The following is a 12,147-nucleotide window of genomic DNA, read 5'->3' as shown; positions in this document are numbered from 1 at the left end:
ATCTAGCATTTGGGAGGATGAGGCAGGAGGACTTCCAGGAGTTTAAAACAAAAGACTTAAATGAACTTGGACACTTTATTTTTTTAATATTATATTTATCTATTTACTTACTTATTTGAAAGAAAGAGGCAAATAGAGAATGGGAACCCCAGGGCCTGTAGTCACTGCAAAGAAACTCTACACACATGCATCTGGCTTTATGTAGGCACTAGGGAATCAGACCAGGGTTGGTAGGCTTTGCCGCCAAGCACCTTAAAAGCTATGCCACACACTATTAATCAACAACATAGAAATAATGTTTTCCTGCACATCATAAAATGCCATGTACACACTTCTGTCATTATTTTCATATTGTTACTGAATATAGCATAACATATGTAGAATTAAATGTTTTTTTAATCTTTTTCTTAACTTTTAAAACGTTCCCCTTCTGAAAAATACTCCAATTAATTGAAATAAGAGAAATAAGTACCTAGGTACTGGGGAATTGAACCCAGGCCATCAGACTTTGCAAGCAATGAGCACCACTGAGCCATCTCCATGCTTTTATTTATTTCTTTATTTTGTTTTTCTTTTATTTTTTAATTTTTATTAACATTTTCCATGATCATAAAAAAATATCCCATGGTAATACCCTCCCTCCCCCTATTTCTTTATGTTGGAAAATGTGATGCATATTGCATCCAGGTCCTTTTTGCCAGGAATAAAAGTTTTTTAAAAAGCTTATTTTCCCTAAAAACACAAAAAACATAGAACTAAAATTAATAAAACAAATCTATTAATGGAATGGCCCAGCTATTCTTTTGAGACACAGAAATGAGAAATCCATTCATTTTTCTTTCATCTCCTTTCTGGCTAATCGTTTTCGCATTGAACTTTTTACTTCTGGGTAAATATCTGGTTTTTGCAAACAACTGGATTTATACTGGTCTCACATCTGATAATAGTTTCAATTTCCCCAGTTGGTTTCATTAAATTTAACTCTTATATTTATAATGTTTAAAGAAGTGATGAAAATTCTTAGAACACCAAAATTTCAAGCTACAACCTTTCAATTAGAATTTCTGTGTGTGTTTTCTGAGGTAGGGTCTTGCTCTAGCCAAAGCAAAAGGGGCTGCGTGAGATCTTGGGTTGTTTGTCCTTATCTAGCGAATCCTGGTAGACTAGCTGACATCTACTGAATGCTTACTATGTGCTGGGCTCTAGAATCAATACATAAATTATTTCACTTCATCCTCCCTTACCACCAAGGTAAGTGTAGAGGAAAAAAAAACTTTCAGGAATAGTATAAACTCTACACTTGTGAACTTTGGCAAATAGAGAAAACAGAACTAGGAAACTAGAGGCAAATTAGAGTCAAAGATTTTTAATTTTTTAAAATATTTTATTTATTTGACAGAGAAAGAGGGAGAGAGACAGAGAGAATGGGCACATGAGGGCCTCCAGCCACAGCAAACAAACTCCAGATGCCTGTGCCCCCTTGTGCATCTGCCTAACGTAGGTCCTGGGGAGTAGAACCTGGGTCCTTTGGCTTTGTAGGCAAACACCTTAACCGCTAAGCCATCCCTCCAGCTCTAATTATTATTACTATTTTTTTTTTTTTAATTTGAAAGAGGCAGAGAGAGAACCGGGCGTGGTAGCACACACCTTTAATCCCAGCACTCAGGAGGCAGAGGTAGGAGGATTGCCGGGAGTTCAAGGCCACCCTGAGACTACAGTAGTGAATTCCAGGTCAGCCTGAACTAGAGTGAGACCCTACCTTTAAAATAAAATAAAATAAAAAAGAAAGAGAGAGAAAGAGAATGGACATACCAGGGCCTCTAGCCCCTGGAAATGAACTCCACATGCATGCGCCACCTTGTGCATCTGGTTTACATGGGTCCTGGAGAATTGAACAATTGAACCTGGGTTCTTTGGCTTTGCTTCAGCCCAAAGATTTTATTCTGTGCCATGTCCCTCTGCACACACCAGTCCATTTCTACGCAATGCAACCCTGCACAACCCCTCAGGACACAAGCAAAACAGCAAGCCTCTCATACAAACTGCTTGTAGCCCATTCTAGGCAAAGCTCTTTCTCACCTTCATAAGCCAAGAGTCCATAGTTCTTACCGCATTCAGGTCTTTCAACTCTGACCAGAATAGCCCATTAAGCTGTACTTGCAGCCCTCCAAGGTGTCTCTTAGGCCAAGGTTTCAAATCCTCCCACATTCCTCTTAAAAATCAGCTCCAAAAGGTGATAGCCACACACACAGTCCAGTGTCTAGCAGCAAATGACACCACTCCTCAGTACCAACATTACTGTTGCAGTCAGGTTCACATTTCTGGCAGAAATCACCCAACCAAGAGCAGCTTTTGGGGGTGGAAAACAAGGATTTATTTTGGCTTACAGACTTTAGGGGACACTCCACAATGGCAGGGGAAAACAATGGCATGAGCAGAGGGTGGACAGCATCCCCTGGCCAACATAAGGTGGACAATAGCAACAGGAGAGTATGCCAGATACCGGTATGGGGAAACTGGCTATAACACCCGTAAGTCCACCCCCAAAATACACTACCTCCAAGAGGCTTTAATTTTCAATTGCCATCAGCTGAGGAACCTAACATCCAGGACACCTAAGTTTATAAGGGACACCTGAATCAAACCACTACAGTGCCTTAATCACTAAGCCATCTCTCCAGCCCAGATTTTTAAACAGGATTTTTGTGGTTTTTTTGTGAGTGACAGAGAGAGAAAGAGGATGATAGATAGAGAGAATGGGCATGCCAGAGCCTCCAGCCACTGCAAACAAACTCCAGACGCATGCTCCACCTTGTACATCTGGCTAATGTGTATCTTGGGGAATTGAGCCTCACAGGGTCCTTAGGCTTCACAGGCAAACGTTTAACTGCTAAGCCATCTCTCCAGCCCCAGCCCAGAATTTTAAATGTTAATCAGTACCTAGTGGAAGCTATTCTAAATGATAATCTGGATACATTTTGTTAACTTGGCTTTTTTTTTTTTTTTAATGATACAAGGTTGACAGGATTTTATCCTTGGTATCTCAATTTCTTTCATTTTATATAAAGGAAATGTGATTTATATTTAGGGAATTCTCATTACATTTGCTTCCTTTCTTGAGCCTTCATATAACCCTCACTCAGACAGCTGTGATGATAGCATTCTGGTGACCTACTTTTTGTGCTTTTGAAACAGATACCTTTGCCAAGTACTCGTGTAACTGTGACCAGGTGACCATGTGAGGAGAGTCGTCTGGTCAGAAATACAGCCCTCCTTTTGTCAAGAATTTGTGGCAAAATCCCAGTACTCGGGAGGCAGAAGTAGGAGAATCACTGTGAGTTCGAGGCCACCCTGAGATAACATAGTGAATTCCAGGTCAGCCTGGGCTAGAACAAGACCCTACCTCAAAAGAAAAGAATTTATAGCAAAAGATGTGAATAAGAAACCAGTTTTAGTCAGACATGGTGGCACATACCTTAATCCCAGTACATGGGAGGCAGAGATAGGAGGATCATCTTGAGTTCAAAGGCAGCTTGGACTATAGAGTGAGTTCCAGGTCAGCCTGGGTTAGAGCAAGACCAGACCGTAACTGAAAAAGGAAAGAAACCAGTTTTAACAAAGACACGATTTAATATCATCTTTTTTGTGATTCTCTTGAATCATGGGCTAGAATGAGACCCTACCTTGAAAAGAAACCCAAAAAAAAGTACTATGAAAATGCTTCATATTTCAGAACCTCTAATTCCCACTATCTGGAAGTTACCAGCTTTGGAAATAACATTTAGTTCATTATAATTGATGGCATACAAAATGGTCACCTAAAGATTAGATACTTAAAGTGAAGTCTTGATTTTTCAATTTACCAGTAGACATAGTCTATTATTTATTTATATTTATGCTTAAAACTTCTGCTTACATATGGCCAGTGAATTCATGTGAATACAAAAGTAGTCTCCTATATGTATTAATTAATTCAGTAGATAGCATTTCATTTATCTCTTTCAATTTAATTAAACTGGGCCTGGTGGTGAACATCTTTAGTCCCAGCACTCAGGAAGCAGAATTAGGTGCGTTACCATGAGTTTGAGTCCACCCTGAGACTACATAGTAAATCCCAGGTCAGCTTGGGCTAGAGCAAGACCCTACCTCAAAAAACACACAGAAATTTTTGTTTTGTTTTATTTTCATTTATTTATTTGAGAGCAACAGGCAGAGAAAGAGGCAGATAGAGAGAATGGGTGCGCTCGGGCCTCCAGTCTCTGCAAACAAACTCCAGACATATGCACCCCCTTGTGCATCTGGCTAATGTGAGTACTGGGGAATAGAGCCTCAAACCAGGGTCCTTAGGCTTCACAGGCAAGCGCTTAACCGCTAAGCCATTTCTCCAACCCGACACACAGAAATTTTAATTGAAAGGTTGTAATTTAAAATTTTGGTGTTCTAAGAATTTTCATCACTTCTTTAAACATTATAAACATAAGAGTTAAATTTAATGAAACCAACTGGGGAAGTTGAATCTATTATCAGATGTGAGACCAGTATAAATGCAGTCGTTTGCAAAAACCAGATATTTACCCAGAAGTAAAAAGTTCAATGTTAAAACGACTAGCCAGAAAGGAGATGTAAGGAAAATGAATGGATTTCTTGTGTCTCAAAGGATTGTTGGGCCATTACATTAATAGATTTGTTTTGTTAATTTTAGTTCTATATTTTTTGTGTTTTTAGGAAAATAAGCTTTTCTGGTAAAAAGGACCTGGATTCAATGTTCATCACATTTTTCAAAGACTCATCCATAGTTTAAAAACCATTATAGAACTTGTTTTTCTACCTATACCTATATTTAGCGGCCACTAGGTGGCAATGCACAGCTAATATAGTATTCTGTATTTGCAGGCTCATTCTGAATAAAGAGCAATTATCATTCACCCAGAACTCAAACCATCATATGACTCTACAGTCTATCAATTTTTTAATATTTTATTTATTTATTTGAGAGAACGAGAGAAATAGGCAGATAGAAAGAGATGGGCACAGCAGGGCCTTCAGCCGCTGCAAACCAACCTTCAGATACATGCACCATGTATGTCTGGCATTATGTGAGTTCTGGGGAGTCAAACTCAGATCCTTGGGCTTTGCAGGCAAACTCCTTGACTGCTATGCCACCTCTCCAACCCTCTTTCATTTTTATTTTTCTTTTTCTTACTTTTTTTTTTTTTAATGTTTGGTTTTTCAAGGTAGGGTCTTGCTCTAGCCCAGGCTTTCCTAGAATTCACTATATATTCTCAGGATAGCATGAAACACTCAGCAGTCCTCCTACCTCTGCCTCCCTGGTGCTGGGACTAAAGGTTTGTGCTACCTCTTTTTTTTTTTTTTCTTTTTGTGGTTTTTTCGAGGCAGGGTCTCAATCTAACTCAGACTAACCTGGAATTCACTATGTAGTCTCAGGGTGGCTTTGAACTCACTGCAGTCCTCCTGCCTCTGCCTCCCCAGTGCTGGGATTAAAGGCATGTATCACCAAACCTGGCTTATTTTTCTTTTTTTAACATGCATGTGTAGAGGCCAGAAGTTGACATTGGATAGTGTCAAACTCATGGCATTCTTCCTGCTTCAGCCTCCCAAGTACATGAACACCACACCCATATTCCTTTAATTCATTTATTTATTTTTTGCATCTGACTTTACTAGAGAATTGAGACTCAAACCCAGGCCTTCATGTTTTGCAAGCAAGTGACTTTAACTGATGAGCTATCTTTCCAGCCCATCTGTGTTTTGAAGCTGGTCTCACTTTAGCTTCATTCTGTAACACAGGCTGCCTTCGAACTCATGGTGATCCTCCTATGTCAGCCTCCCAAGTACTAGTATGTCTGGCTTGATTTTTGGTTGTTTGAGCTAGAGCCTTATTATAGCTCAGGCTGACCTGGAATTCACAGTGATCCTCCTACCTCTGTCCCTGGGATGGTGGGATAGAAGACATGCATTTACCACACCTGACTATTTTTTATTTTTATTTTGTTTATTTTAAAGTGGGATCTAGAACAAGGGAAATGGCTCAGTGGAAAATATGCTTACTGTGCAAGAGTGAATTCCTGAGTTCAGATCCCCAGACCTCACACACAAGAAGCTTGTGACCCAGCTATCATGGCAAAGGAAGCTGTGAACAGCCAGAGATGCTATTCCACACACACTTTGGCACATGTATCCCCATAATCAAGCATATAAGCACACACAAGTATACATGTATAGTGAGTATACTCCATACACACAATAATAACAAAGTAGGGTCTAATCTAGTCTGACTCTGAACTCACTCTGTAGCTCCAGATTGGTCTTGAGCTCACAGTGATCATAGCTCTCTGAGTGCTGAGATTAGAGGCCTGTGTCATTACACCCAATCTTCTGATTTATTTATTATGTATTTATTTGAAAGAGAGGGAGGGAGAATAGGATTGCCAATACCTCTTCTGTAGCTGCAAATGCACTCGACACATGTGCCATTTTGTGCATCTAGTTGTATGTGAGTATTAGGAAATCAAACCCAGACCAACAAGTTTTACAAGCAAGCACTTTTAACCAGTGAGCCATCTCTTTAACCCCCTGATTGATTGATTTATTTTTTGTAGGGGTGGGGTAGGTTTCAAGGTAGGATCTCACTCTAGCCCATGCTGACCTGGAATTCACTATGTATTCTCAGGGTGGCCTCGAACTCGTGGTGATCCTCCTACCTCTGCCTTCCGAGTTCTGGGATTAAAGGCGAGCACCACCACTCCTGGCCCTCTGATTTTAAAGCAAACAGTCATTGTCAGTTTATACACTTTAACTTTTTTTTTTTTTTTACTTTATTTTGTTTATTGTTTTGTTTTGCAGTACTGGGGATCAAACCCAGAGCCTGCTGCATGCTTGGCAAGTACTATAGCTATAGTCCAGAATTAACTATTTTTAACATGAGCTACATTGTAAATTCCCATCTCACAAAAAAAAGAAAGAAAGAAAATAAAAGAAAAGGAAGGGGGGAGGATGAGGGAAAGAAACTGAAGACAGGAGAAACAGGCCATAAATAAACCCTGATAAACCTGCAGACTTTGGATTACAACCCTAAAGGATCACACTTGAAAAGAAAGTATAAACTTGGTATAAATCAGCCCCAATGTAGAAGCATCAGTTTAAAAAAATACTAACTGTTTAGAATTGTTAATGGCCCAGTCTAGCCACTCATTAGCACCAAACTTACGTCTGGAGAAAGCAAAGTCCTCCTAGGCTTTGCATTATATTTGTATTTTTTTCTTATATAAAGTTCAGCACTCAGTCAAAAAAGTAATCTAACCAGGCATGGTGGCACATACCTTTAATCCCAGCAGTCAGGAGGCAGAGGTAGGAAGATCGCCATGAGTTTGTGAATTCCAGGTCAGCCTGAGCTACAGAAAGACCCTACCTCGAACAACTAAAAAAGAAAAGAAAAAAAAATCATATATATGAGGACATACTTTAATTTGATCTAAAACAAAGGCAAACTGAATTCCAGGCTAGCCTGGGCAAAAGTGAGACCTTAATTTGAATAAACAACAACAAAACAAACAGATCTGCTGAGAATACATTTAATGGAATTATTAGTTATATACTTTAATTAATATGTTAAGGAAATATACATGTTAATAATTTGTTGTTGTTGTTGTTGTTTGTTTCTCGAGGTAGGGTCTCGCTCCAGCCCAGGCTGACCTGGAATTCACTATGTAGTCTCAGGGTGGCCTTGAACTCATGGCAATCCCCCTACCTCTGCCTCCTGAGTCATGTTAATAATTTTAATAAAGAACTAGTAAATGTAGCCAGGTGTGGTGGCACACGCCTTTAATCCCAGCACGTAGGAGGCAGACGTAGGAGGACCGCCGTGAGTTCTAGGCCAGCCTGAGACTACAGAGTAAGAATCAGGTTAGCCTGGGCTAAAGTGAGACCCTTTTGAAGAAAAAACAATAAATAAATAAATTTGAAGTTAAATAGTATGTGTGAAGTATAAGTTTTCTGGGTTTGTGTGTATGGCCTTTCTTAACATAGTAATTTTACAATAAAATTTTGCAATTTTCTTTATGACATTTCCAATACATATACGTATTGGTTACTATGACAAAATACCTGACAAAGCTACATAAGGGTTTATTTTGGCTCATAGCAGGAGGGGCTAAGAAAGGGCTATAGGGGCATCACACACCCAGACGTATGTCTCCATGAGGTTTCTAAGTCCTGTCTAGTTGACAGGAAGATAACCATCACAGCTCTACTTCCTAATATCCAAATATAGCATTTCAACTAATAACATCCATTCCTTCTACTTTCTTCTTTTTAGTCTGGTTTCCACTAATGAGAGAAAACTTGTGCATGTGGTAATTTTTTTTTTTCTGAGTCTAACTTACTCCACTTAATGTGATCTCTAGTCCTGTTCATTTTCTTGTTCTTCATGGCTGAATAATGCTCCATTTGTGTGTATGTATAACATTGTGCTCTTTTTTTTCAAGGTAGAATGTCACTCTAGCTCAGGCTGTCCTAGAAGTCCTGGAATTCACCATGTAGTCTCAGGCTGGCCTCGAACTCATGGCAGTCCTCCTATCTCTGCCTCCCGAGTGCTGGGATTTTGATTAGTACTTAGACTGAGTCTGTAACTTGGCTATTATGAATAGTGAGCCAATAAACACAGATGTGCCAGTATCTGGTGTGTGGCAGCTTCTGTGTGTTTGGATCTAGCAGGGCTGTATGGCAAGTCTGTAGTGGCTAGACTACATTCCCATGGCTTGGTTTCTTATGGAGGCATCTTGATCCACGGGTTTGCTACTTATGTGAGCAAAGCTTATAGGCAAGGAGTGTAGGCTGCTGATTTCCTTTCCTTTCGTCTGGATTTGATACGAAGAGGTGCAAAACATGTTTCTCTGGCTGGCAGGGATTTTGCCGGCACCTTGTAGGTCAGTACACTGAGATCTGGTGACAGATTTGTTAGTCTCAGGGGATGCAGCAGGAGTACTTCTTCACTCACTCATGTGAAGATCATACTCAATCTGAACAGTGTGGCCGTGTGTACACAAAGCAGCTGTTGACCTCTTTGGTGCTTCTGTGTGCAGCATGTGTTGTTGAGTTATGGTTTCTACCCTGGGGGATGGAAGCTGGAGAGATGGCTCAGTGGTTAAAGTGCTTGCTTGCAAAACCTGACAGCCCAGGTTCAATAAGTATTTAAAGAATTTTTTTCTGCTCTTCTTGTGTTTGGGAGCTGGGCAGGTAGCTGTGTTATAAAGGTGCTTGCCTAGAATGCCTAGCTTTGATTATACAGCACCATAAAACATGCCTGTTATCCCAACCTGAGAGATGGAGGGAAGAGGACCAGAAGTTCTAGGTCATCTTCTTCTACATAAGTGAGTTAAAGCAAACCTGGGCTACATCAGATCCTTTCTCAAAAAAGAAGAGGTCTAGGGCTAGAGAGACATGGCTTAGGGGTTAAGGTGCTTGTCTGTGAAGCCAGAGGACCTTGGTTTGATTCCCCAGGAGCCATGTAAGCCAGATGCACAAGGTGGCACATGTATCTGGAGTTTATTTGCAGTGGCTGGAAGCCCTGGGGTACCCATTCTCACCCCCCCCCCTTTCTCTCTCTTTCTCCCCCTCTCTCTTTCCCCCTCTCAAATAAATAAAAATAAAATACTAAAAAAAAAAAAAAAAGGCCGGGCGTGGTGGCACATGTCTTTAATCCCAGCACTTGGGAGGCAGAGGTAGGAGAATCACCATGAGTTCAAGGCCACCCTGAGTCTACATACGGAATTCCTGGTCAACCTTGGCTAGAGTGAAACCCTACCTTGAAAAACCAAAAGAAAAGAAAAAGAAATGATCTAACCCATGGCTAGAGATCACACTTTGCTTATTAAGTGCTAAATAATAGTTGTTGACATATTGTAGTCCATACACTGTCTGTTCAGCTGCTAAGGCTTATCTATCATTGGGACACTGGGATCACATCGCAGCCATACTTAGCGACAGTGTGTGAATGATTTAGTATAATTGTTTTTCAGTAAAATTTTATTCACAAAACAGCTGGGTTTAATCTGAGTTTGTAGTTCGTCAGTGGTAAACCAAAAGAAGTACATTGAGCTTGCAATCTGAATTGACTAGCTACTTCCCTCCTTTTCCCCGTCTCCTCCTTCATATGTGTATGTGTATGTACACAAGCCCTCTACCACTGAGCTGCAACCCTAGCCTAAAGATTAGGTACTGTAAACAATTTAGAGAAAGGATGGGACTTTTAATAGTTTTCTTGTAACTAACCATTAGGAGAAAAATGCAATTTATTATTCTGTAAAGAACTAAATTAACAAAAACCAGGAATTTTCGTACCTAATGGGAAGGGTATTTCACTCCTTTATAACTATGCACATTATGATTCATGGTAGAAAACAAGGTGATTATAGATAGAGTCAGTTGTAAACTGTGTGTTCTTCATGATTTATAAAGTCTTATATTTAACAAAAACAAGGCTAGGTATGGTGACACATACCTGTAATCCCAGTGCTTGGGAGGCAGAGGCAGGAGAATAAAGAAGTCAAGACTAGGGCTGGAGAGATAGTTTAGTGGTTAAGGCACATTGGCCTGAGAAGCCAAAGGATCCAGGTTCAATTCCCCAGGACCCACATAAGCCAGATGCACAAGGTGGCACATGTGTCTGGAATTTGTTTACAGTGGCTGAAGGCCCTGGCGCACCCATTCTCTCCCCAGCCCCCATCTATCTGCCTCTTAGTCTCTCTCTCAAATAAGTAAAATAAACAAATTTTAAAAAGAGTTCAAGACCAGACTAAGCCACATGAGATCCTCCCTGTCTTGAAAACAGTGATCTATCTGCTACAACTTAATCTTCCTATATAATGTGGTGTGTGTGCTGGGTTTGGACACTAGGTGGAGCAGTTTCCTAGAGAAAAGCTTTACAAAGGCCTATAACCCTTTTAAATAAGGCCAGCTTTCTAGACAAAAGAACTGTAAAAAAAGAGCTATCAACTGTCAGCATAACACTAAAGAGCAACCAAATAGTGATCTATTAAGAGACTGGTTATATTTTAGACATTCCTCTCCTTGGTTTATAATTTAGTCATTGGTTTTCCTCACATTTGGGGATCAAAATGCGGGGGGGTTGTTTTGTTGTGTTTGGTTTGGTTTAGTCTTTTTAAAAATATTTATTTACTTGAGAGAGAGGAAGAGGCAGATAGAAAGAAAGAGAGAATGGGCACTCCAGGGCCTCTAGCCACTGCAAATGAACTCCAGACACATGTGCCACCTTGTGCATCTGGTTTATGTAGGTCCTAGGGAATTGAGCCCTATTCCTTAGGCTTTGCAGGCAAATGCCTTAACCGCTAAGCCATTTCCCCAGCCCTTGTTTGATCTTTTTGATACAGGGTCTCCTTCTAATCCAGACTGACCTTGGAACTCACTCTGTAGTTCCAGGCTGTCCTTGAACTCACAATGATCCTCTTACCCTCTCAAGTACTGGAACTTAATGCACCACCACACCTGGCTACAATGGGAAATTTTTTATGTGCTTTAAGCACTAGAGTTTTCTTTTCTAGAAGCAGTTTGGAAGTATTGAATTATGTTGTAAATTTGGGGAATAGAATCTGGGTCCCTGGGCTTCATAAGCAAGCACCTTAATCACTTAAGTTCCCTTTCCAGCCCCTGTAAATTTGAACAAGTTTTATTAGAAACTATAACATCAAGGTAGCTCCTTTGAACAATATTTATGAGACATTTGCTTAACATGACTGTTTTAATATAAAAGATAGTTAATTCTTACAAATTAAATGCAAAGACAGTTACAAAGCATTTGCCATTCAAACATCTGATTAAGTTTGGAATTATTTTATCATCAAAACATACAGCAAAAGAAAAAAGATGTATATTTTAAAAATCAAGCCAGATGTGGTTGTGCACACCTTTAATCCCAGCATTTGGGAGGCAGAGGTAGGATTGCAGTGAGTTTGAGGCCACCCTGAGACTAGACTACCTAGTGAATTCCAGGTCATCCTGGGCTACAGCAAGACCCTGCCTGAAAAAAAAAAAAAACAGACATTATGCCAGGAATGGTGATGCACACTTTTAATCTCAGAACTTGGGAGGCAGAAGTAGGATTGCTGTGAA

The 12,147-nt window shown here is 40.1% G+C and overlaps 1 protein-coding gene across 1 annotated transcript in view; it reads left to right on the top strand.

The window, feature by feature from the left end:
- The window catches only part of Vmp1 (vacuole membrane protein 1), a 134,680-nt gene that overhangs the window by 27,008 nt on the left and 95,525 nt on the right, over positions 1 to 12,147 (top strand). The gene's annotated exons all lie outside the window — the stretch shown is intronic.

Source organism: Jaculus jaculus, chromosome 9, assembly GCF_020740685.1.
Source record: "Jaculus jaculus isolate mJacJac1 chromosome 9, mJacJac1.mat.Y.cur, whole genome shotgun sequence".
Lineage (NCBI taxonomy): Eukaryota > Metazoa > Chordata > Mammalia > Rodentia > Dipodidae > Jaculus > Jaculus jaculus.
This window is presented reverse-complemented; position numbering and strand designations above follow the sequence as displayed.